Source organism: Equus caballus, chromosome 4 (genome assembly GCF_041296265.1).
Source record: "Equus caballus isolate H_3958 breed thoroughbred chromosome 4, TB-T2T, whole genome shotgun sequence".
NCBI lineage: Eukaryota > Metazoa > Chordata > Mammalia > Perissodactyla > Equidae > Equus > Equus caballus.
In genome coordinates, this window is record NC_091687.1 from 80,972,608 (window position 1) to 80,996,106 (window position 23,499).

The window sequence follows — 23,499 nt, forward strand, 5'->3', positions numbered from 1 at the left end:
TTGTGTGTAAGTAAGGCTGTGTTAGTGAGGCAAGATCGATCTACGATACAAATCTGATTAAATTACGAGCAGAATGTAACAAAGCTTGTATATATTGCATTCTGTCTTCTCAGTTATGTATACATTGATAACTTTTCTGAATAAATATAAACAGTAAGCAAAAGACTGTCAACAAAGTTAATGTTTAAATGGTATTACAGTATTAATTACTACTAGGACCATCAGCACAAACTACTCCCCACTCCTCCATTCATGACACATACTTTCGGCATACATCTGAAACTCCTCTGCCTGAATAATATGTTCTATTATTTTAAAATGAATTTTTGTGGGACTATTGTCATCATAATGCAGTAAACTACACACCACTTGAAACATCATGCCTTTATAGTTATATCGACTGGATGACTATAACCTAAATCTCTTTTACACAGACACACACAAGCTTTTTAGAACTTTGATTTTCCTGCCTGGAAGATATTAGACAGGATATAGGTAACAGGCTAAGTGAATCTTTGCTTAATACTTCCAGCCATTTGGAGAGCAAAATTCGAGACTGGCTCATTATCACTGCTGCTCACATTCAACTGGTCAGAACTTAATCACACGGTCATACCTAGCTGCAAGGAAGGCTCCTAATGCAGTCTTAAGCAAGGAGGCCTTAATCCTAGCCAAAGCTCTATTCTTATAGAAGAAAAAAAGAATGAATATTTAGGAGAAGCTAGCAGTCTTTCATACCATCCCAGAAAACTAGAGGTCTTCCATAGCTTAGTGACTCTTTCTTTTGTGTAAACAAAGCCATTTGTACACAACTTCACTTAAAGCCTGGATCCTGCCATTTTGTAACAATGAATTTCTTGAGTACAGGAATTCCCTATGTATCTCTGAATGTCCTGTGCCCAGATCAGTGCCTGGCCAAAAACGTAGGTCATTCTTAAATGTTGGTTGAATGGATGAAGCTTCCAACTTTTGAAACATCCAAGTCGTCACCAGTCTTGTTTACCCCCAACTTAAGGAGAATTAGCAAATAGATGAATACTGAAAAGGGGCAAATTTAACTTCTAATTTGGCATAGGAAAAGATTACTCAATTCTTCCAAATTCTTAGTCAGTAAGAAACAGCTATCAAAGCCAATAACATATGCAGCCAAAAAATTCGCAGTTCTAAAGGATATGATGTTTTCATTTGTAGACTCATTAGTATTCTAGAAATAGCTGAACTGTGAACCATGGCTAGCCAAAGACAACATAAAAGGTGTTGAGGAAATAAAAATGTTCTTGATGTACACAGATTTATCTGTCGTATACCAGTATTTTCATATGTTTCTCCTTTTCTTTACAATTATAGCTCAGTTGGCTTACGCACTGGTTTCCAGTCGTTCTGCATTGAGCTATTTTCATTCCAGCACATAGTTATTTTCAGTCTCCACTGGAAATGAGTGCAGTGACCACCTGATGATACTGATTCCATCTAGCCTTCTTTGTATTCTAAGACTGAAACATATTATTTTTGGCTTGACACCGTTTCTATTGATCCTAAGAATTCAGTGCAAGGCTCACCTTTTCTGTCTAGCCTCAGGAGTCTGTCAGGAAGACACAGCCATTAAAATGTAGGTTTGATGGTAGGACAGACAAAATTGGAAGCATTTGTACATTGTTTACCTCAGGAGTCGTTGCACTCTGATTTCAACTGGGAAAATGACACTAGAACATTTCAGGATCTGGAAATATTTCTCAAGAATAAAAATCATATTTATCTTTATGTTTATTCCATATCCATTTGTGAGGTCTGGTTTGTAATTGATGCCTCACAAGGTTAATAGTTTCTCTTGCCAACACCTTTGCCCTCTGGCTGTTTGCCACCTCTTTGCCTCTCCCTACTCAATGGCTTTTCAGAGCATAGGGTTATCTTGGAAGTCAACAAGTATTTCAGGTCTGCTTGGGAGCAGCAGGAGGTGGCCCTGAACACATCCATGTGAAAGGCCTGAATACAAACAGCAAATACGGTTCCAAATGTTATTTGATAATCAATTAGCAATAGTTCTTAAAAAGCCAAGAGTTAGAATTGACACCCCTTTCTTCTATATTTAGGAATTCAGAAATCTTTATAGGACCCTGTCTTTTTTAGTTTTTTTTTTAAACTAAGAAGTAAAAAAACACTTACATTTATATTCTACTGACAAATGCTGACAGTTCCACAAATTTCAATGTTATATGAAACATCTGATGATTCTTTGCCACTCTTTTTTGTCTTAAGATTCTTTATATTAAAGCTACTTTCCAAAAAATTTTCTTTCTTTCTTTCTTTTTGTGAGGAAGATTGTCCCTGAGCTAAGATCTGTGCCAATCTTCCTCTGTTTTGTATGTGGGATGCCACCAGAGCACGACCTGATGAGCAGTGTGTAGGTCTGTGACCAGAATCCGAACCTCTGAACCCCAGGCCACTGAGCAGAGTGCACGAACTTAACCACTAGGCCACCAGGCCTGCCCCCAGAAATTTTCTTGAAGGAAATGGAGGGAAAATATTAAGGAATTATATTCTGCTTAACATTATTTTAATAAGTATCCACAATCAAAATATAATAATTTTTTTTTTTTTTGAGGAAGATTAGCCCTGAGCTAACTACTGCCGGTCCTCTTCTTTTTTGCTGAGGAAGCCTGGCCCTGAGCTAACATCCGTGCCCATCTTCCTCTACATTATATGTGGCATGGCTACCACAGTATGGCGTGCCAAGCGGTGCCATATCCGCACCCCCGGGCCACCGAGAAGCGGAACGTGGGAATTTAACCACTGCGCTGCTGGGCCCGCCCCCGAAATATAACAGTTAAAGGATGTTTCTGTCCTCACCAACTGCAATTCTTTGTTCAATGTAGTTTTTCCAGTGAGACCATTCTAACTAAATTAACAAAATCACCACACCCATCAATACTTGCTTTATTTTTCTTCTGGGCACTTATCACTGTCTAACATACTTTATACTTTATTTGTTATCTTATTTATCATCTCTCTTCCCCCAATAGAATGTAAGCTCCTTGAAGATAGGTACTTTACATATGTTTTGATCACTGCTAAATTCCCAGCAGCTAAAACAGTGTCTGCCATATAGCAAATTTTCAATAAATATTTGTTATATAAATAATTGAATGACATGCTGAATGTATATACATGTGATATTTATTTAAAATGCCATGTTATTTATGAGATTTTTCCAAATTATTGTCAAAATATTTTGGTATAAATCAAAGTTTATGTAACTTTATTTTGTTTATTAAAGGAATTAAGGATGACTTGAAAAATAGTCAAAAATGGCAAAAATTATAATTGTTTTTTTCCCAATAAATAATTTAATGAAGAGTACTTTTTAAATCATTTTTACATTTTGGTGGCTGTATTTTTACGTATATGTCACCACATAAACCAAATCAGGATTTTTGTTCTAAATTTCTAAGCACATGGTACTCCTTATACCTATACCCTTGTGTCTTCTCATTATGCAAGCTATTAAGAAAGCAGCATGAAATCCAAATTGTATTTTATAAATTGATTAGGAAAATAATCTTCAAAGTGTCCTTTTGTGAATGACAGAGATAGGGAAAACTTGATCAGCAGAAGGTTGGACTAAATGGACATTCTCTGTTAACTTTTTTTGTTTATCAGTTGAGGATTTACTTTTTTAATAAGCAGTGAAACTTCTACTTGCTTTTTTTTTTTTTTTTGAGGAAGATTGGCCCTAAGCTAACATCTGTTGCCAATCTTCCTCTTTTTTTTTCTCTCCAAAGCCCCAGCACATAGTTGTATACCCTAGTTGTAGGTCATTCTAGTTCTTCTATGTGGGATGCCGCCAGAGCATGACTTGATGAGCTGTGTGTAGGTCCCCACCCAGGATCCAAACCAGCGAACCCCAGGCTGCCGCAGTGCAGTGTGTGAACTTAACCACTCGGCTGAGCCAGCCCCTGTTTTAATTTTATGGTGCAAAAATAAACCTCTTTCGACTTAGTGCTCTACCCCTTCTTAGTAGTACACTGGTGATAGCAGATTATTATTTTTACAAATATTATTGCTGTCACTAATGACAGTTATACAGTGTCTCTTGGTCATCATTACAAATGAATATCAGTCATCAGTGTATATTTCTATACAGTCATGCTCCACGTAATGACATTTTGGTCAAGGACAGACTGCATGTATGGCGGTGGTCCCATAAGATTTGTACCACATAGCCTAGGAGTGTAGTAGGCTATACCATCTAGGTTTGTGTAAGTAGATTCTGTGATGTTTGCACAATGATGAAATCGCCTAATGATGCATTTCTTGGAACATATCCCCGTCATTAAGTGATGCATGACTGCATGTAACTATTAGACTTGTTGGAAGAAATACATCAAATACCTATATATTAATTGCCTAGCACAGTACCAGGTTCACAGAGAACACCGTGAATATTAGATCTTTTGGTCTAATTAGCACTGAAAAACCATTCAAAATTCTTTACCTTCAACTCTTAATCTTACATACCTTTGAAAAGACAATTTCTTAGTATTATCTAGAAATGCATTGACTTCTTATTTCTCTCTAGCTGTTGAAATACACGTACATATTGGTCAAAAGTTTTACATGATGTTTGCAATGTTTTATGTACTTTCTTCCTTCTTCGTCATATATCAATATATCCTTGGTAAACTATAGTTTATTTAAAGACCATGCATCCTATGATATTTGGTTATGGAAATGTATGAGGATTTAAGATTTAGAAATTTCAGGCTGGTTACTTTGTTTTGGTGCTTAGATTACTTACAAATTGTTTCATGTTATGATTTTCTCAGTGCCTCATTGAAACATCTCCAAATGAAGCCATCAAGCCACATGGTGAATAATGCCCATTGCTTTCTATTTTTAACTTTCAAAATTTATTCTGAGAAATTTCTTGCAATTCTCTTGTGTTTAGTAATCCAAAGATATAAAATTCTCTAATCACTATAGACTCTAAAATGGTGAAATTTTGGGGAAGGAAAGCAATTCTTAAAACTACTTTGAAAAACGTATGACTTCATAAGAGAGAAATGTGATAAATTAACCTAGGCAGATAGTATATTGTGTTCTTTAGGGCATAAATAATAGTTCTAAGTATATGCTATAATGAATTTATGTTAGGAAAAATATTCAGAACTGGAAGGGACGTGTAGTGACTATTTGATCTTTCTGCTATCAAATCACCCCTTAACCTATCTAAATAAAATGAATGTTCATTTATATTTTAAGATTAATGTTGTTTTTACCTGCCTTTCGCTGTGTGAGAAGAAAGCAGTTTCTTTTTAACTTTGCTAGATGCAGATAGATTCTACTTTGGCTGTTTAGTTGTAGGAAATGTTCTACTCTATGCTGTTCAAAATAGTGATGCTGAGTTTAGATTTCCGGTTAATGAAACTCTATTACTTATGATAACTTCCCAAACCTTTGTATAATGGATGTTTAGCTACACAGGAGTTTATTTCTCAAGATTTCTGGTTTTAAGTATCAATGGAGGTGGTGTTATTTGTGCAAGAATATGACTTTGTATCTTTTAATAATTTTTAATGCATGGTAAACTCTAAAAGATTACTCCACATCTAATTACAGTTTTGCATTGTGTACAGTAAATATATTTGGGGCAGTATTCAGTAACTATTCTAATATTTAATTTCAAACTCAATATAACTTAATGTGAGTAAATGTTAACTAGTAAAATGGTTCCGGTTCTTTGACTTCTTACTTCATTTTCAAGGTAGGAACATTAACATTGGCTTGGAATGTTGAATAAGTACTTCTTTTCAATGGCATATAAATTGCGTTTTTTCCTCCCTGACTCCAGTCCCTCAAATTCAGTGCTCTCTGTGTAACTAAACTGCCTCTTTACCTGGAGTTACCTTTTACATTCACTTACAACTTCCAACAGAGCAAACCCCGGAAGTTCAGCCACATATTGAGGCAAATAGATTACACGTATTTAATAACTAAACTTCCAAATGAAGTCAGGTTAATAGGTTCAAGTCCACAAGTCTGATAGGCCACATGCTGACAATTACTAGTTTAATTTGATCCATGTAGATTACTAAGTTGGCCAGTGTAAAACCCAATATTCACTCTTTGACCTAAATGTACATTCACTGTTGGTCAAACTTATCATAAGATCAATTGGTTTTCCTCCTAATTGTTGAGGACATTATGTGAGACTCTGTGTCGAGCCTCACAGAATCAACTGGTGTGCCTCAGCTCATAGTTTCCTGATTTATTTCCTCAGGGTCAAGAAGATTATTTTATGTTAAATGTCCATGGCACCCTGCTGACTTAGTCTGGAGCAACTCCAAATGATTTATTCTTTTGGACCGAGTATAATAGTTATATTTTAATATTACTAGTAAGACTTTATTCTATGATTTTTCAATAGAGCCTTAACCAACTGACTTGAATTTATATTTTTTACTGGGTTTATATTTTTAACTGGATAGATTATTATTTGTGAGTTCCTGTTAACATCAGAAAACAATATGACTCACAGCCAAGTCAGTTAATTAGAAGTGTTCAGTAGTCCTGACTTTAATTTAGCTTGCATGTGTGTGTGCATGTCTTAATATAACACTCTAAATGATTTCTGTATGTTTGACAAATGTGAGCCATTGGTCATAGGGAGACTCAATGGCAAAAGCAAGAACCTTCTAAGTTGATGTCTCACATACCACCAGGACATCATGATCACATTATACAATAGACCAGACGCTAGTGGGCTTTTGTTGCTGCTGTTGTTTTACTGAATGACTTGTCTTGCTAAATGACTTTACCTACTTATTTTATCAGTATTTAACATGTCCCTCTAGGCTTTGGAAAGCCAAGCTATCCACATTTAATTATTTTCAATTTTCTTTAAGTTAATCTTCCTGAGTTGTTCCTGCATTGCTTATCTGGTTTTTTTCCCCTTAGTTTATCTACATGATCCTAGGAATGAAAGTGTTATATCTATATATACATTTCATTCCACATAGAATAAATAATCACACATTTCATTCCACATAGAATAAATAATCACACATGACCTTAACTCTGCACTACAATGAGAGAGATTGAATACCAACCAATATGGGTGCCCATTTTAACAGGTAATATTAGCAAAATTCAAGTTCAGTTTGGAGTCTTGTCATTATGCTCATTTGACTAGCTAGAAAATGTCATTTTAGTAAGATACAAAACATCTCCAAAGATATCACTTCAGTCCCTGGTAGGTATGACTACATATTTCGAACAGATTGTATCTGTTCACTATCTGGTCAGTAGTTGGTACTTCTTTCCTTTCTTCCACTGATATGTTTAAGATCTTTTGACCACAACTACAAAATATATATAAAAATTTAGAAATCTTAAGGGATGTATTTCTTTCTCCTGTAGAATGGTCCTACCGCAGTTATGAATGTTGAAGCTCTCAACTTGTAACTGTGTTATAAGTAGTTTCTACATTTTGCTAAGTTTAACAGTGCTCCACAATTTCTTTAAAATGTGCTACTTAAGTGCTAAATCATAACTTTTGGTAATCTATTTGAGGCCAAAAGTCCAATGGATTACAATATGATGTTCATATTCAGGTTGTAGGTTTAGCATTTCTGCTATATGGACTTACTTACATAATCATAATATCCTGGTAATTTGTATTTTTATAGGTTTTAAATAAGTATAGTACTCTATAGCTATTGCTCTTTTTTAGGTTGTTGTTATTTATTTGACATGAACAAACTTTGAATAAACCAAAGTGGTTTATAGAAAAATAGAAATACAGAAATAGAGATAGAAAAAAAGACATATAGATTTGATCATTTAGGAAATGCTTTTAAGTTAGAGAAACATCATTAAGGATAAAGTGAGAACTAGTTTCAGTATTTGAGGCAGCTGTATTATTACTAAACTGAGTTTGAAAACCTTTGTTTACAAAAGGGAAATTTATGGGCAGAAAAAGACATCATGTAGAGAGTATCTTAATAGCCTTTCAAATAATCATGGCCATTGATATGGCTCCCAAAGTCCTCACGGCATTCTAAGCAGGCAAAAACAAACAAACAAACAAAACAAAACAAAAAACCCATTAGTAGTAACTAAGTAATTAACTGACGTTCGTAGTGATGTTCATGGTAGTTTCAATGATATCGTCTTCATTGCTGTTGGTTATCCTTCCAAAATTTTTGATTCTTTTACTTCCCTGATGAAATCACCAACTGGTTAGCCAGCCAGTCGGCCAGCCTGCTTACCTACCCACCTACGTACCACATAAGCAAACAAATAAATAAAAACATTCTGTGGCAAACAATAAACAACTAAAAACAGTCTCTGGCTTTTTATTATGGAGGATGAAATGAAAATTCATTAATGTGTGTTCAGTTCATTTTTGCCCATTTTTTCCCCCATTGTTATCTCCTGTAGTTCTTGGGGTCATCACAAAACCAGACACAAAGAACTCTTCACTCTTACCGTCTGGAGCCTCCTTTGCGCCTCCAATGTCTCTGCTCCTGCTGCTCCTGTTGGGACACTGGTTTTCTTCTTCATTTACTCAGCCTAATTCAAACTTTAAAGTCCAAATCATCTCAATTCTCTAAACCTTTCCCCTCCTACCTCCATAAATTCTCATAATACTTTGTAAACATATATGGTTATTTTCTTAGGCACTACATACCAGCTAGAATTCAGGATCCCTGAGGGCAATGAAAGCAAATTGGTTACTAGCAAGTTTAGCACAATATTGGTTGACAATATATTAGGCCCTTATCCATAGATTACTTAATGAACAAATGGAAGAACAAATGAATAAAACGGTATGATTGTATTTTTATTAATAATTTAGAGTTAGCTAGGGGCTTTCGTAGGATCAGCATTTATTCATACAACCATAGTCATTTTATAGCACATGGGGCGTACTTTCATTGAAAGTTTAGACACACACACACACACACAATTCTATACCCAGTGCTTAGGAAAATACTAGTCAATTTTAAATCTCTTACAATGGAAGATATGATTTGCTTTGCCACGTATAAAGAAACATATTTTGGCAAGCATGGGGACCAATTGTCCATCTCCCCAATGCTTATTACACGTTGTAGTGATTCCTAAATGTTGCCCATAGTGCCTTCATTTATAGTGTTAGGTATATTTTGAGCTTAAAATATGATGTATAGGAGGAAATAAAACGTTTTTTTTACCCTCCATTTTTTTCCGTTTGTTAAATTATTCATCTGAGATCAGGAGAAATGTGAAGCGTGACCTGATTTCTAAGAGCTTTTTATGTAGTAGAAATCTTGGTGCTTATCCTTCTATAGATCCTTGCAGCATAGCATCTACTTTAAGTGATCTTAAACTGATTTCATTATCTAACATATGAATACTATCTAACGCACCATTTTAAATTACTTAACATTTTATTTTTTACTTTATTTGTTTTTTCATATCTGCAAGTCCATGTAAGGAGTGGGAATTTTCCTTTTTCATTTATATTTCTAATTTGTTTTCCAGTGTTATCTCCAGTTGAATGTCTTCCCGGACTTCAAAACGTCTATATTAGTGGAGTGTCTGTCATTCCTAGTGTCTATACTGCTTTGTAGCTTGTTGTTCACGGAACAATTTATGATTAACGTTTCTCCATATGATTAAATATTCTTCTGCATTATCATACTGGTTAGAAATTTCACGTCTCTTGAGTCTTTACCTATTTAAAAGTATTGTTGTAGTAAACACAATTAGAGTTAACTAATTAAATAAAATTATTTACCATGAGCAAATTTCTAAAAAATGAATTACTGTTTCCAAGAGCTTGAACAGTTTTGAAATATTTTGAGATATACATATATATATATATTTTTTTGCTCTTTTGCCTGCCAAATATGTTTTAAGTAATTATATCTCAACCAGCTGGTTGTAAAGTTGGCCGTTTTTTGAATGCATACCAGTACTAGGATAAATGTGTGTATATGTGTATATGTGTGTATATATATATATTTTTTTCTTTAACAATGAAATAATCTCAATGACCTGGTAGAAGTAATAACTGAAAATGAACAATAATAAATTTTTAAAAACAAACAAGAAAAAAGTATACATTGAGAACAGTCCTGGAAATAATATGAAACTTCTACTGTATGATTATTCATTCACTCATTCATTCACTTTTGAAAAAAATTATTTACTGAACACCTACAATATTCCAGGAATTGTGCTGGGAACTGGAATACAAAAATTAATGAGCTATGACCTCAGCCTACACCTCTGCAGAAAGTACTTAAATAAAACAGATCCATTTCTGTAAAAAGTGGCTGTAAAAGATGCTTGAACAAAGTGTTATGTGAGGGAGTGTGTGGGGGAGTGGTGGAGCTTCACAGAGAAGATGATAGTTGAACTAGCTCTAGAAGTATGAGGAGTTTCTAGAAACGTGAAGGAAAAATGGGAAAAATAAACAAATGCAAATGTCTAAGGTGCAGATAATGAACAAGTATTTGTTTTGTTTTTTAAGTGAAAAAGAAGTGTGGTTCAGGCTCACCTTGTGGAATGTGGAGTGGCCCATACCTTGCTAAGAAGTTCAGTAATTAGTGTAAAAAGTGAGCAAAAGAGGATTTTAAATAAGGGAGTAGCGAACCGTTTATATAAGAAAAATACTCCTAAGGCAATGTAGAGAGTGGACCAGAGTGGAGGAAGCTATGGGAACAGGCCACATGACAGAGGCCACGTCTGAGTGGTGGTGGCAGTGGAGAGAAGCTGGATTATGGGGCTCACTGGATGTGCCGGTTGAAGAGGAGGAAGGAGAGTAAAGGTCTGAGGTTGCAAAGATCCTTATTGCAGAATAAGCTCCTTTCCCAGTTTGCTACCTGAGCTCTAGTGTCCCTTCCTCACTCTTGAGGGAGAAGGATCCCAGAGACCAGAGAGGGCCAGTGAATGCCTTGAATTGATACACAATAATTTGAAGAGACAAGGATCCATAGTTTTCATCTGATTTTCTTCTTAGATTCATGGATAAACTTTTAAAAATTGCAAGCTGATGTGTTTATTGGCCATTTTCTAGGGAGAGACTCCATGCTTTACATCAGATCCTTTTAGCAGAGTATAACACTAAATAGTGAAGACCACTGATATGTCTGAATATCCTTTCATTTTCACAGATTTTGTTTGTATTTTAGGTCCAGTCTTTAGGGCAGGGGTGCAGGGCAGCGTGGCGGAAAATACATGGGTTTAAGTTAGAAAGACTTGGCTTGCCATCCTGGCTCTGCAATAATGCTGTGTGACTTTGGCAAAATTGCTTAACCTCTCCTAACTGCAGTTTCTTCCCTTGTAACATGGGGAGAGTAACATCTACTTCAAATGTGGGGATATTAAATAAGAACTTACTAACCCAGCACTTGAGTAGAGTGGCTGCTCAATAGAAGGCACTCTGTAAGTGATAGAAATAATGAACGTTGTTGTCATTGTCGTTACATTTAAATAAAGGTGGTTCTAAGGCTTGTCTCAGTTCTCTCCCCTCCATGAAGGCTTTATTCATCACTCCATCTGAAGTCAATTTGAGTTCTTTGCTAGTACCTCCTCTTGATATCTACATTACTTTAACTTCTGTTATAATGTATATGTCTTTTCTCATCCAGCTTATTGGATATAAGCACTTTATTCATCTTATAGTCCCTTCAGTGTGGCTATATATATACTACATAGAAGAAGCACAATATTTTAAGTATTTTATATTTAAGGTAATATTTAATATTTTAGCAGTGTATTTGGTTCAGTGGTAACTCTCATAGCATTCATCCTACGTGACGACAGGGTGGACTCTGCAGGGAGAGTCTGCGGTGTATACATTAGAGAAAAGAAAGTCTTATTTCAATGAATGACCATGGATGTCTTGCACTTGAAAAAATTTGGGTTTTACTTTTACTCTTCAAAAAATAAGTGTTAGATGTCCTCTCTCTTATGTGATGTAAAACCTTCAATCTTTATATGGTGTTCTAAGCATTGTATTAAAATATCCCATATTTTCAAAAATCTCATGTAATTCAAACATCTAGAAAAACTTAGCAACAAATAATGTATAGATAGTTCAAGGATTTGGTTTTTATAATGTTATTCTTTACGTAATAATTTTCATATATATTTTGCCAATAGGTAATTTATCCCTAGCTAATGTATAAATTAGAACTTCAATAAAACTGGTCTGTGAAACACCAGCAACTCCATTATATTATCTCAAAACATTACATAGCATCTCACTGAGCAGCACCAAACATAAAGATCAAGGCCTTTTGGTTGTCTTAACATGGCTCTTCTGCTTTGAATTTTTTCTTTTAAGTTACATCTGAATACAGCGAATTTCTATATCAACAATTATGCCCTTTTAAAATATCTAAATGCAAAAGGGTTGTATAATAAGAAGAACACTGCGGGTTCCTTGGAAAAATTTAAAAGAGATATCTTATGATTTTTTCTTAGTGTATAAGTAGTGAACAACTGACATTTCAATAAGGCAAACTGATGTTATCAAAGTGCACAGCTGTCAAACAACAACTTTCCAGAATCACCAGAACTGAGTGGGGCAACCTTGCCATGTGCTTAGAGGGCCCTGTGCTGATTTATCACAGCACCTATCATGTCTGTTTCAATCATCTGTTGACTTGTCTGTCTTCCCCACTGGAGTGCAATATGTTTTTTTCAAACTGTCTTTATACTCCCAGAATCTATCAAGTTCCTGGCACATGGAAGGCAGTAAATTGTTGTTTATAGAGTCAATTAATGAAGTAAATAATTATTTAATTAATTAAACAACTGTTGTGTTTTCCAGCAATTTTCAAACTTTAATGTGCATAAAAATTACCTGCAGAACTTAGTTTTAAAAGGCAACATTCCCAACGCCTGCATACATAGATTCTAATTCAGTAGGTTCTGAAGCCTGAGAACAAGGACACCAATGTTTGTGATTCAGCAAGGAAGATCACTCTTTAAAAACATTAATAAAGTAGCAGTAATGTGATGAAGAAATGTTCTTGATTCAGGTAAACTTCAGCAAAATCATTGGGCTGTGGTTCACTGATTCTGAATTGAGAGGGTCAGAGTGAGTGAGGACTGATGTCTTGAGAGAGAAGGCCAGAGGTGATCCTCTGCACACTGGAGACAACCTTGGCTCAGACTTTCTCCCATTCTGTGCCTGTTAGGTTCGTGAGGTCAGTATGAGTAGAAATTAAAGCCAAGGGCAAACTGTGGGCAGACTACAGGACAGCCTAAGGATCCAGATAAAGTCCCGTGTTCCATTTGGGCTGCATTGGGGTCACTATCCAATGGTTCAAACCAAGAAAAAGCAGGGAGCAAAATCTAGGCCAGATAACAGCATAGCATCTCCGGATACAGATCATGCAGGCATATTGACACCAGAAAACAGTCTGAGTGTAACTTCTGATACTGGACAGACCCACCCTTCCTCCTTTTCTATTCTAAGTTGCCTTTCTCAATGTTAGTGGATGGGAGCTAGCCAAGTATGTGCTGCTTCCAAAGCTGGATATGCTTCTTAGATACTGGCCATGGTGGAAGGTTAGACCTTCTAGAGCATTTATACTTTTAGATTCGCCACAGAATCTTTTAAAAATATTGTTCAAATTTTTGGACCCTAAGCCAGATCTAGTAAATCAGTATCTCCAGGAAGCACACAATGGGAATCGATTTACGTACGCTCTTTAGGTGGTTCAGGTGATCGGCCAGGTGTGGGAGCCATGACTGTGAAAAGCCTTCATAGATATCTCATCAATAAAAAACTTGTTTATTGTATTTATAAGGAGTTTTATCCCCTGCCCCCATCTTTAACCATTAGTTTCTGCCTCTTGCACACAACTCCCCTCCTCATCTGTCTCTTAGTACCCTCCTATCCAAAATTATTTTGTCACAGACTTGCTTTTTTAGATATTCTAACCCTCTAACCATAATAGTAATTTCCTCTGTTTCTTTTTCCATCCAGTTTTCAGTCTAAAGACTTATTTTTCTTTCTTTTTTTCCTCTGCACAATTTATACCCTAAAGCACATTCAAATTGCATGTTACAATGTCATGCACACCCCACCCACTTTTTTATGTATACCCTCATAAGTAATGCATCAGCTGGCCTACACTTCTAAAAATATTAGGGTCCAGTGACGCCGTGAGTCTGAACAAGTGAACAAGATCATTATTAATCTAAAGTTGTAAGGAAAAAGCTAGAAAATGAAGAAAGTTGCCTAAAAAAATAGAAAAAGTGTTCAGAAAGGAGCAGGACACCTAAGACATTTTACATCCTGACTTGTTTTAACAAGATTCTAGTGCATTGTAATTCATTTATAGAGTGGTTATAGCCTACCATTGGCTCAGTGCTCCCATTTATTCAGTGACTGTAAATAATAGCCATCAGCAAAGCTTTTGAAATCTTTAGATGAAAGGAACTAAATTAAGGAAGCTTCCCGTGTGCATCCCTTCCCCACAAAACGGATGCCGAGTAGCACACGGAAAGCAAAGAACAGCGGGGACGGTATGGGGATTGTAGCCACCCAGTGTAGAACCTTCTGAGAACCATGAATGTTCATTTTCTGTGTACTGAGAGATTTTTTTTTTAATGAATATTTTTTTTCTTGGAACAGAGTATAGTGGATTTTATCTGCAGATGTGAGAGATATTGGAGAAGGAATATTGAATCAATTACATTATGTGGATTAATGCCACTTTCTTTGGTTATTGCAAAGCTGGTTGCCATTTTAAGGCTACTAGTCACATGCTACTGTACCTGAGAGTGAAATTTTTCATTACTATCCAGAGATGATTCATGTTGTTGCTCAACAGGGGAAACATTGATAAATCAGTTCAAGCATTTGTTTTTCTATGTCTCCAGGGACTTAAAATGCACTTGGAATTTTTTAAATTTTATATAAATTATCTTTCTTTGTATAGTTTACTTATATAATCTACATATTTTAAGTTATTAGACCAAATGGGCTTGCAGTGGATGAGGTTATAATCTTAATGAAGTGCTCTGTAAAATCTTCTTATGATATTACTGTTGAGTTATGGAACCTGAACTCACTTCTCTGGGTCAAGGGTGTTTAATTGGACCAGCATGATAAATAAAGTTGGGAAGCATAACTAGAAATATGGAATATACCTTAGACAACAATGGGTTTGCAGTTAAAAAAATTTGTATTAGGTCTCTTTGTCATTTAATCACTTTATTTTATCTGATAATGTCAATATTCAGTACTGCAGAATGCAGTAAACAAAAAACCTTTTTGCCTACTAAGATCAAGTAACTGTTAGGCGTTGTATGGGATATAAGGAATGCAGATGAGTTCTCAGCCTCCCAGGACCTCAAAATGCATTTGGTCAGACCAGCTAGTGATCTGTCTAAGATATATGGCATCTATTTCCGATAACACACATCTCACAGCCCTTATTTTTTATACAACTCAGTTGACAATTATTTATACCATGTAGCATCTCCTATTCTGTAGCTTTAAATTGTTAAATTCATGAACTTTTTGTGCCTCAAAGTACAAAAATATGTTTGCTTGTTTTTCGATATTTGTTTTCTAGAATAACTTAGATGGATAAAGAAAACGATTTTAAGTGCTGAAGGTGTTGATTTTATTCTAATTATTGTCTTATTATTTTAGGATGTAAGATTTTTAAATGCACTATTTCCTTGCATTTTTAAAAAGAATGAGTAGAGTATGTTTTTATCTATTCAGAGGCATCATTATGTGTATCGGTATTTGTGATATTGTCAAAATGAAATTGTCAATATAGAATGGATATGATGGTAATCCCCCAGTTTCCTGGAAAAAGTACATTATCGATCTACTTTTATGTCATTTTTATTTTTTCTCCTAAAGATGTGTGAAGCAGTTAGGTGATTTTCTGTGCCCTTTCTACTAAATTACAACTAAATTAATAAGTGGATTAAAGGCTAAAGCATAATTCTTTCAAGAGGTAATTTCACTCTATAGGAAACTATCAACTTTATTATTGATATCACTAGTCCTGGGTTGTCAATATCTTTGAAACATTATCTCAGATTTTCTCATCACCAACATGAAGGATCACCTACGGCATTGCAGTATTCACCCTGTGCTCTATAGCACTTGCTTTGATTTTGTTCCCAAGGTAGGAAGGAGGAATATTTTTACCTTTCGTGTTTTTTTATAGAGAATTGCACTTTTAGGGGTGGAGAGCCGGAGTGTGGGAAGTATTTTTGTGACACATCAAAAGGGTAATAAAATTAGAAATTACATACTTAATTTATGATAACAATAAAATTAATAGCTGTTTGATAACATAATGTTCTCCTGAGATTCCTTCATTCCTAAATTACAATTTCATTTATTTTGTGAACATTCGAGGAGGTAGACTATATTAAGAAATGAATCTTCTACAAGATTCATGAAACTCTTCTAAAACCTCCAGGTTGTGCTTACTATCTTTGTTTAAATGTCTAATGTAATTATTCCCTTTCAAATGCCAAAGCTCAATTCTGTGACTAATACAGCTTTATAAGCTGTATCTACTTATTTGTGAGATGCTCATTTTAGTGAACGTGTTAGAAAGAATAATGGTGTCCCTAAAGATATCTTCATCCTAATCCCAAGAATCTATGAATATGTTATGTTACCTGGCAAAGAGCTGACCGTAAGATCAGGAGATTATCTGTATTATCCTGCTTGATCTTACATAGGAAGAGAGAGGCAGAAAAGTCAGATCCAGAGAGATGGCATCCTGAAAAACACTTAACTGGTCATTTCCAGTTTTGATGATAGAAGAAGGTCATGGCCCAAGGAATAAGGGAAGCTTCTAGAAGCTGGAAGCTGGAGAGTGAAAAAAAAATGGTTTCTCCCCTAGAGTCCTAGGAAAGAATGAAGCCTGGTGAGACTGATTTCTAATTTCTGGCTCTAGAAGTACAAGATAATAAATTTGTGTTGTTTTAAGCCACTAAATTTTGGTAACTTGTTACAACAACAATAGGCCACTAAGTTTTGTCACTCTAAGTAAGTACTGGAGCCAAAGATCGGAGCATTCTTATGATGTTACGTAGAGAGTCAGTCAAACAGTATTGCTGAATTCCCACATTTGGGTGAATGTGTGGTGGGGTACTTCTCTGAAACTTTGCATCATTCAGAATCTTTGGATGATATAAATAGTTATCCTATGTGAGGCCTAATGCAGAGACAGGGTAGATGAATTACTCTGTACTGATGCATCAAATTTTCCTGTATTTCCTTTTTAAAAGTGAAACACGTAAATCTGTCTTCTTATTTCAGTTTGTATTGACTCTTCCCATGTTGTTGGACATCAAATTAGAATTCTTATAAACTTTTGCTCTTACTATAATATTCTTGTTACAATATGGTACACCTAGCTTAGTATTTCTGCTACAGCATACAATAAACAGGTCACAGTGATTATTCTGCATTTTGGCTTATGTCATGATGGAATTGCTTTCAGCCTTCAAGAACCACAGTACTGACAAGCCTCTGAACTATTGAGATACAGTTATGTTGGGTGCTACATATGCAGGATAGACAAATGCTGAGAAAAATAATATACAAAAATAGCTACAGTGAGTGACTGAATGTGCCCGTTGGGGAGTGGATCTTGACTCAACCAGGATAAGCTCCTCTCTCCACAACCGGTATTCATTATCTGAAACTAATTTAACTCCATTTATTAGAACCATGAGGACTCTGAACTTGGAGTTTGGAGATTCACTATGAAGAATCTAAAGATTCCACTTTGAGCTCATTTATTGGTTAAGCAGGATTTCTCAACCTCAGCACTACTGACATTTGGGCCAGATAATTCTTTATTGTGAGAGGTACTGTCCCATGAAGTTTAGGATGTGTACAAGTATTCATGGCCTCTACTCACTGGACGTGGCCTCTGTCACTTACAAACCTCTACTCCAGTTGTAACAACCAACAAGTTTCCAGGTGTTGCCCAATGTCCTGGGGGTGTGGGGAGTGAGGGAGTAGGGGACAAAATCACCTCTGGTTGAGAACCACTGGGTTATGGTACTTGAGCACTTAACTTTTTTTCTGCATCTGAGACTTCATTTTATAACCCACTTGTAGTAGCTGGACTCTGTCTTAACAGCCCCTGTCAAAGTACCTGCTTTCATAGCCACAAATGACCTCAGGGACAGCCCAAAATTTAAATACCATATTTTCTCTAGACTTCAGTAGGGTCTCTGCTATGACATTGCAGAATATCTCCCTCCCTCCTTTTTTCTCATGAATGAACTATCTGTAAAACCTCCCTGATGAAATATTCTACTTTGCTGGATTTCGTCTATTGACTTCTGGAGACATCTTTCCTGGTGGGCCTAGCCTGATAGATACCCATTGTTTTCTCATGCTGTAATCTGCATTTTGTCCCATTCTACTGGAGTCTCATTTCTGGCAGTCACACAAACAACAACAACAGCAAAACTAATCTATACTCATTTTCACACACAAACACACATACCACCATTGCCCACAACAACCATAGAGTCCTGGGTACCCAGTAAGACTGTATTTACAAGTAACAAAAACCAACTTAAGAAGCTTAAGTAGAAAAGCAATGCAAAGCAAAGCAAAACAAAAATGGGTAACTTTGATTAAATATAAATTGTCTTAGAAAATCAAATGATGCCGAATGAACTCAAGATTGCATGCAGGAATTGGGAAGTGGTTAGGACCTCAGAGAATGGTAGGCATCCTTCTTTCATCTCGGTCTGCTCCACATTTCCATGATCCTCTCTTCTACAGATTGGCTTCCTTTCATGCATTGTCCACATGGCAAGATGGCTGAGCCAAAGATCCCAAGAGTTTACAAGCTCTCCCTTCCAGAGATTAACCCAAACTAAATTATATCTTAATCCCAATTCCAACTTCCTGTGAGAGAGAATTTGTGGCCATGAGTCTATGGAGGACATTTCTCCCTGCCAGATGAGAAGATTCCCCAAGAGATGACAGACACAGATTGGCTCAGAAACTTACCCAAATCACCTGGTCACCAACACAGACTATAGTTCTCTATTTGTTTACAGGTAAGATTTATGATTGAAAACAATTTCTCTTGGAAAATTTTATTTTTCTGAACGCAACATAAAATAAGAACATATCTTTGGGAAGAACACACATTTATATAATTATATATCAACACATATTGCAAATTTTATTGATCAAAGAAACATTTTAGAAGCAGTTTGGGGTGGATACAAATAATGACTATGTTCTGTTTAGGAAAAGAGAAATTTAATTTTTCTGCATATACACAAATAAGTAAAAACATCAAGATCTTTTAAAAGAGTCTCCAAGATTTCTTGCACATTGTTGAAGCTAAAGTAAAAAAAAAAAAAAATTATTTGCAAGATAAAAAAAGGTAATAGAACCTTTAGTGTGAGTCTACAAAGATGAATTTTTTTTCTGTAAAGCAGGTTTGTTCAGACCATGCTTACTTATTTCACCAGAGAGCACACAAGAGATTTCAATACAGTAAGACAAAAAACTAGGAAGTTTGGAGCTTTATGTTTTCCTAATAAGGGTGCTGTTTTATTTTCTGACAAGTTCACTGACAGAGCTTCAGAGGTAACATAACAGTATCTGCACTTACCTGTCAGCCAGGAATGAGTCACTCCTGAATTTACTAAAAATGACACGATCACCACGGCATAGTAATGAGCCCTGGGGAGGATTTTAAGATACTGCATGGCACCAGACCTTCTCATTAGTGCCATGGGTCTTATTAGTACATGTCATTTTTATAACCTTGCTGGTAGAATACAGCAAACACTGAATATCTCTACATTTGTGACAACTCTTCATGTCACATCTCTTAATAAAAAAACTGTTTATACCTTGTTGAATTTTCTAAACATGTTTTAAAGATGAGGAAATGGTGTAAAGCAAGGAAAATGAGAAAAATCCATAGACTTTGTGGGCAAAAAAAAAAAAAAGAAAAAAAAATTATGCTAGTACAGTGAGTGGGAAGAAGTGCCTGTGCCCTGTCAATCCTTATATCCTAGGGAGGCAACAGCCCATAGGGGCAAGAGGCTGGTATTCAGGCTAGGGTTCTAGACTCAGCTCTGCCGGTAATAATTTGTGTTACTCTTAACCTCTCCTAGATTCATTTTGACATGTGTGATAGAGGAAGAGTTCTAGAGTCCTTTTTTGTTAGCACTGATTTTTCAGGGCTCTTTGTGAGTGTTTCTCCTCTTCTATTCCTCTCTCTCCATTCCTTCCTCTTTCCCTCCCTGCCTTCTTTTCTTTCACTAACATTGATGGAACAAATAACAAATGCCAGGCATAGTGATGGGCACTGCAGATAAAATCAGGGACTTCAATCTATGTATGTAAAGATGAGATAATATTGTAATAATATGCAAGTGGATTCATTGACCCCCAAATTCATATGTGACTGTATAGAAAACCCCTTTAGGAATGAATTTAACAAAGTTTGGTTGCTGGTTATTTGCAATGAACAAGGTGATGGAGAGAAGGTGCTGGATTTATGATTTAAATACAAACCTCTAAATTTCATAAATTATCTTGAGAAAGCGAAGCATTCACATTTTTCAAAAGGAACAGAAATAAATACCCAGTATAGCTTTAGTATTTTAAAGGCCAAACCAAGTAATGAAGATTGTGTTAAAGTAAGTCCGGTCCATCATTTGTTATTTTCAATTTTAAAGTTAACATTTACCAGGTGCTACTTCAAGCCAACTTTACAAAGCCTGTCACTGCTGATATCTAGCGTGGTGAATCCCAGGTGTAGTCCCTCATGTCTTCTCCTGACATTTCCTCGAGAGTGACTGATAGTTGGGCAGGTCCAGGTGTACTGAGGGACGGATTGATACTGATACAACTAAGGCTTAGAAACGAGAAAGAGTGTTGGGAAATATGTCTTACTAAGAGATGGCATCTTATTCTGATGACTTGCCAAAAATACAGCATAATTTTTCCGTGATGTTAAAGAAATAACACATTTGCATGTATATTTACATAAATATTTCAAGTAAAAATGAGTAAATAAGCACTAAAATATATCATTCACATGCACACTATTATAAGGTTATATCTGCCAAATTCAGAACAATAAATGTCACCTCAAAATCAAAATTAAGAGAATGGATTTTTTTAAAAAAACATCTGATTTGTCTGGTAGTTACTGAACTGTTTGTCATCATATGACTGATTTGTCTTTCTAAAGGCAGAATCATGACAGATATTAAATGTAGAATGGAGGGAGGGGTATTCAGTACTTTTCAAGGTAGTGGTTTAGACATCAGAAAGCTCCTGGGGAAATATCATATGCTAATGAGACTATAAATTGCATTGAGTGTTTATTGGTTTCTGTCATGGTATAGTAGGTATTGGTTAGTGATAGAAATGAAGGAAAATTCATTTGTTTGCAGCTTTCATTTTCCAGTTATGTGCTTTCTGGTAGGTATATTTGTCTTGTAGAGGAGGTAGAAAGGTGCTACTTTAGAATTCAATTCTAATCTCAGACAAAATATTTTAATGTAGTTTTTTCTTTCCCCAGTGGAACCAGAGTGGTATAAGATATCTGGTGAAGGAACAATGGTGTATCAATAGTTCATCATAATGGATGAAATTTACTTTTTCTTCTTGAATATACTTCTTTTTCCCTGTCAAAGGATAATTATTTCAAATAAAATTCAAAGTGATATCTACTAAGATATGCATTATTTCTTCTAGGAATCTCAAAATCAACCTAGTTTGCACAAGACAACATATGTAAATTCCCCATCATTTGAAATTCTCTTTCACTGCATTAATGTCGAAGCTTCTGACTTTAGCAGATCTCTTCTGCTGGTTTAGAAGCAGTAACAAAAGATCAGCCATTTATGATGTGCCTGCTTTCTGCACTGCTGCCCAGGGTGAAAAGGGGGAGAATTCAGGTATAGGTCAAAGAGTTTAAAGACATTTTTTAAAAAGCAAAACATATGCATGCTAAAAATTTAAATAACCTTTCTAGTCAACAATAGAAATGTATGACAAAGTAGCATATGATTAATAGCAAAATGAATAGCTTAGGCGATAATTGCTAAGGAGTCCTTAGGAGAGCACTTCACTGAAGAGTTGAGCTACCCATTAATCCAAAGGTAAGAATTGAGCTGGGTAATGAAGGATGGAGTCAGGGCCAGAGAGCCATTCTAGGCTGAAGAAATGCCCAGCGCTAAGGCAGAGAGATAAGAAAGTAAAGTGATTTTTTTAGATAAAAGTGAGTATGGATATATGAAGGGTATATGTAGGGACTAAAAGTCTAGAAAATTAGCTTAAAGTCAGGGTAAAATGGCGTTTGAATGTCTGGCTAAGTGATTTTGACTTTTTCCTTTAAATCTGTATTTCCTAGAGAACAGTCCTCACAACTTTAAAAAGTTCTATGAGATGTGATAGCTAATCCTTGGAATGGAATAAAGACAGGAGTGAAATTTAGAAGTTTGGTGTATTTGGGAAATTCTCAATTAAGAAAAGTAAATAAGGTTCCTTATAACAGGTCTTCATAGAGTCCTTAATATGTTAATGTGCATTGTGAAACCACAAGAGGACACTTATAGTCTCAATGAATCCCCAAACATGTTTGACTGTGAGATTCTTTTCCTGTGGAGCATCCCACAGCATAGGTGCACGTGGGACAATATTTAGGAAACACCGCTGTTGATCATTGATAAATAGGAAGGCAAAAAAATGTTTGATTAATTGAAAGTTTATTGAACTCTACTCTGTGCCAACACTATATGCGGGAGTAAGAAGGTAGAGATAAATTACAAATATACATTATCTTCAAAGAGCTCATAGTGTAGTCATAAACAAACCAATGTAACATCACTCAATGTGTGCAGTAATTAGACTATGCAAGGGAGAGACGGGTGTACTGTAGTGTTCATGCACATGGACTTTAGATAGAAACCACTAGGCTTTGAATTCTGGTTTCATTACCAACCAGCTGTGTGTCCTTGGATAAAGTACTTGCCTTTCCCGTGGCTCAGTTTTGTTTATCTGTAAAATGGAGAAAATAATACCAACTGCAGGTAGTTACTATGAAGATTAATTAATAATGCATATAAAGCACTTTCACACTATTTAGTACATAATAAACACTATGTAAATATTCACTGTTATAATATAAAAGCATAATAGAGCAATGATGTACAAGCTACCTCTGGAAGGAGGGATACAGGTTCATGAAGTGAGAGATAAAGAAAGAAGTGTATGGGCTAAGGCATTCCAGGAAGAAGGACTACATTTATAGAGGCAAAGATATGTGAAACACCTTCATGTATTCTAGAAATTTTAAATCATTTGATATTACTGAAGGATGCTATGTGAAGAGGTAAGAGGTGAAAGATGAGGCTCGAGAGACATAACTGAAGAGTTCTCACTTGATTGTGCAGGTTCTTGATTGTGTAGTTAATGGAGAGCGAAGGAAAATTTTATAGGAAGAA

The 23,499-nt window shown here is 35.6% G+C and overlaps 1 protein-coding gene across 1 annotated transcript in view; it reads left to right on the forward strand.

Annotated features, from left to right (window-relative positions):
* The window catches only part of KCND2 (potassium voltage-gated channel subfamily D member 2), a 456,154-nt gene that overhangs the window by 113,971 nt on the left and 318,684 nt on the right, over positions 1-23,499 (forward strand). The window lies entirely within an intron of this gene.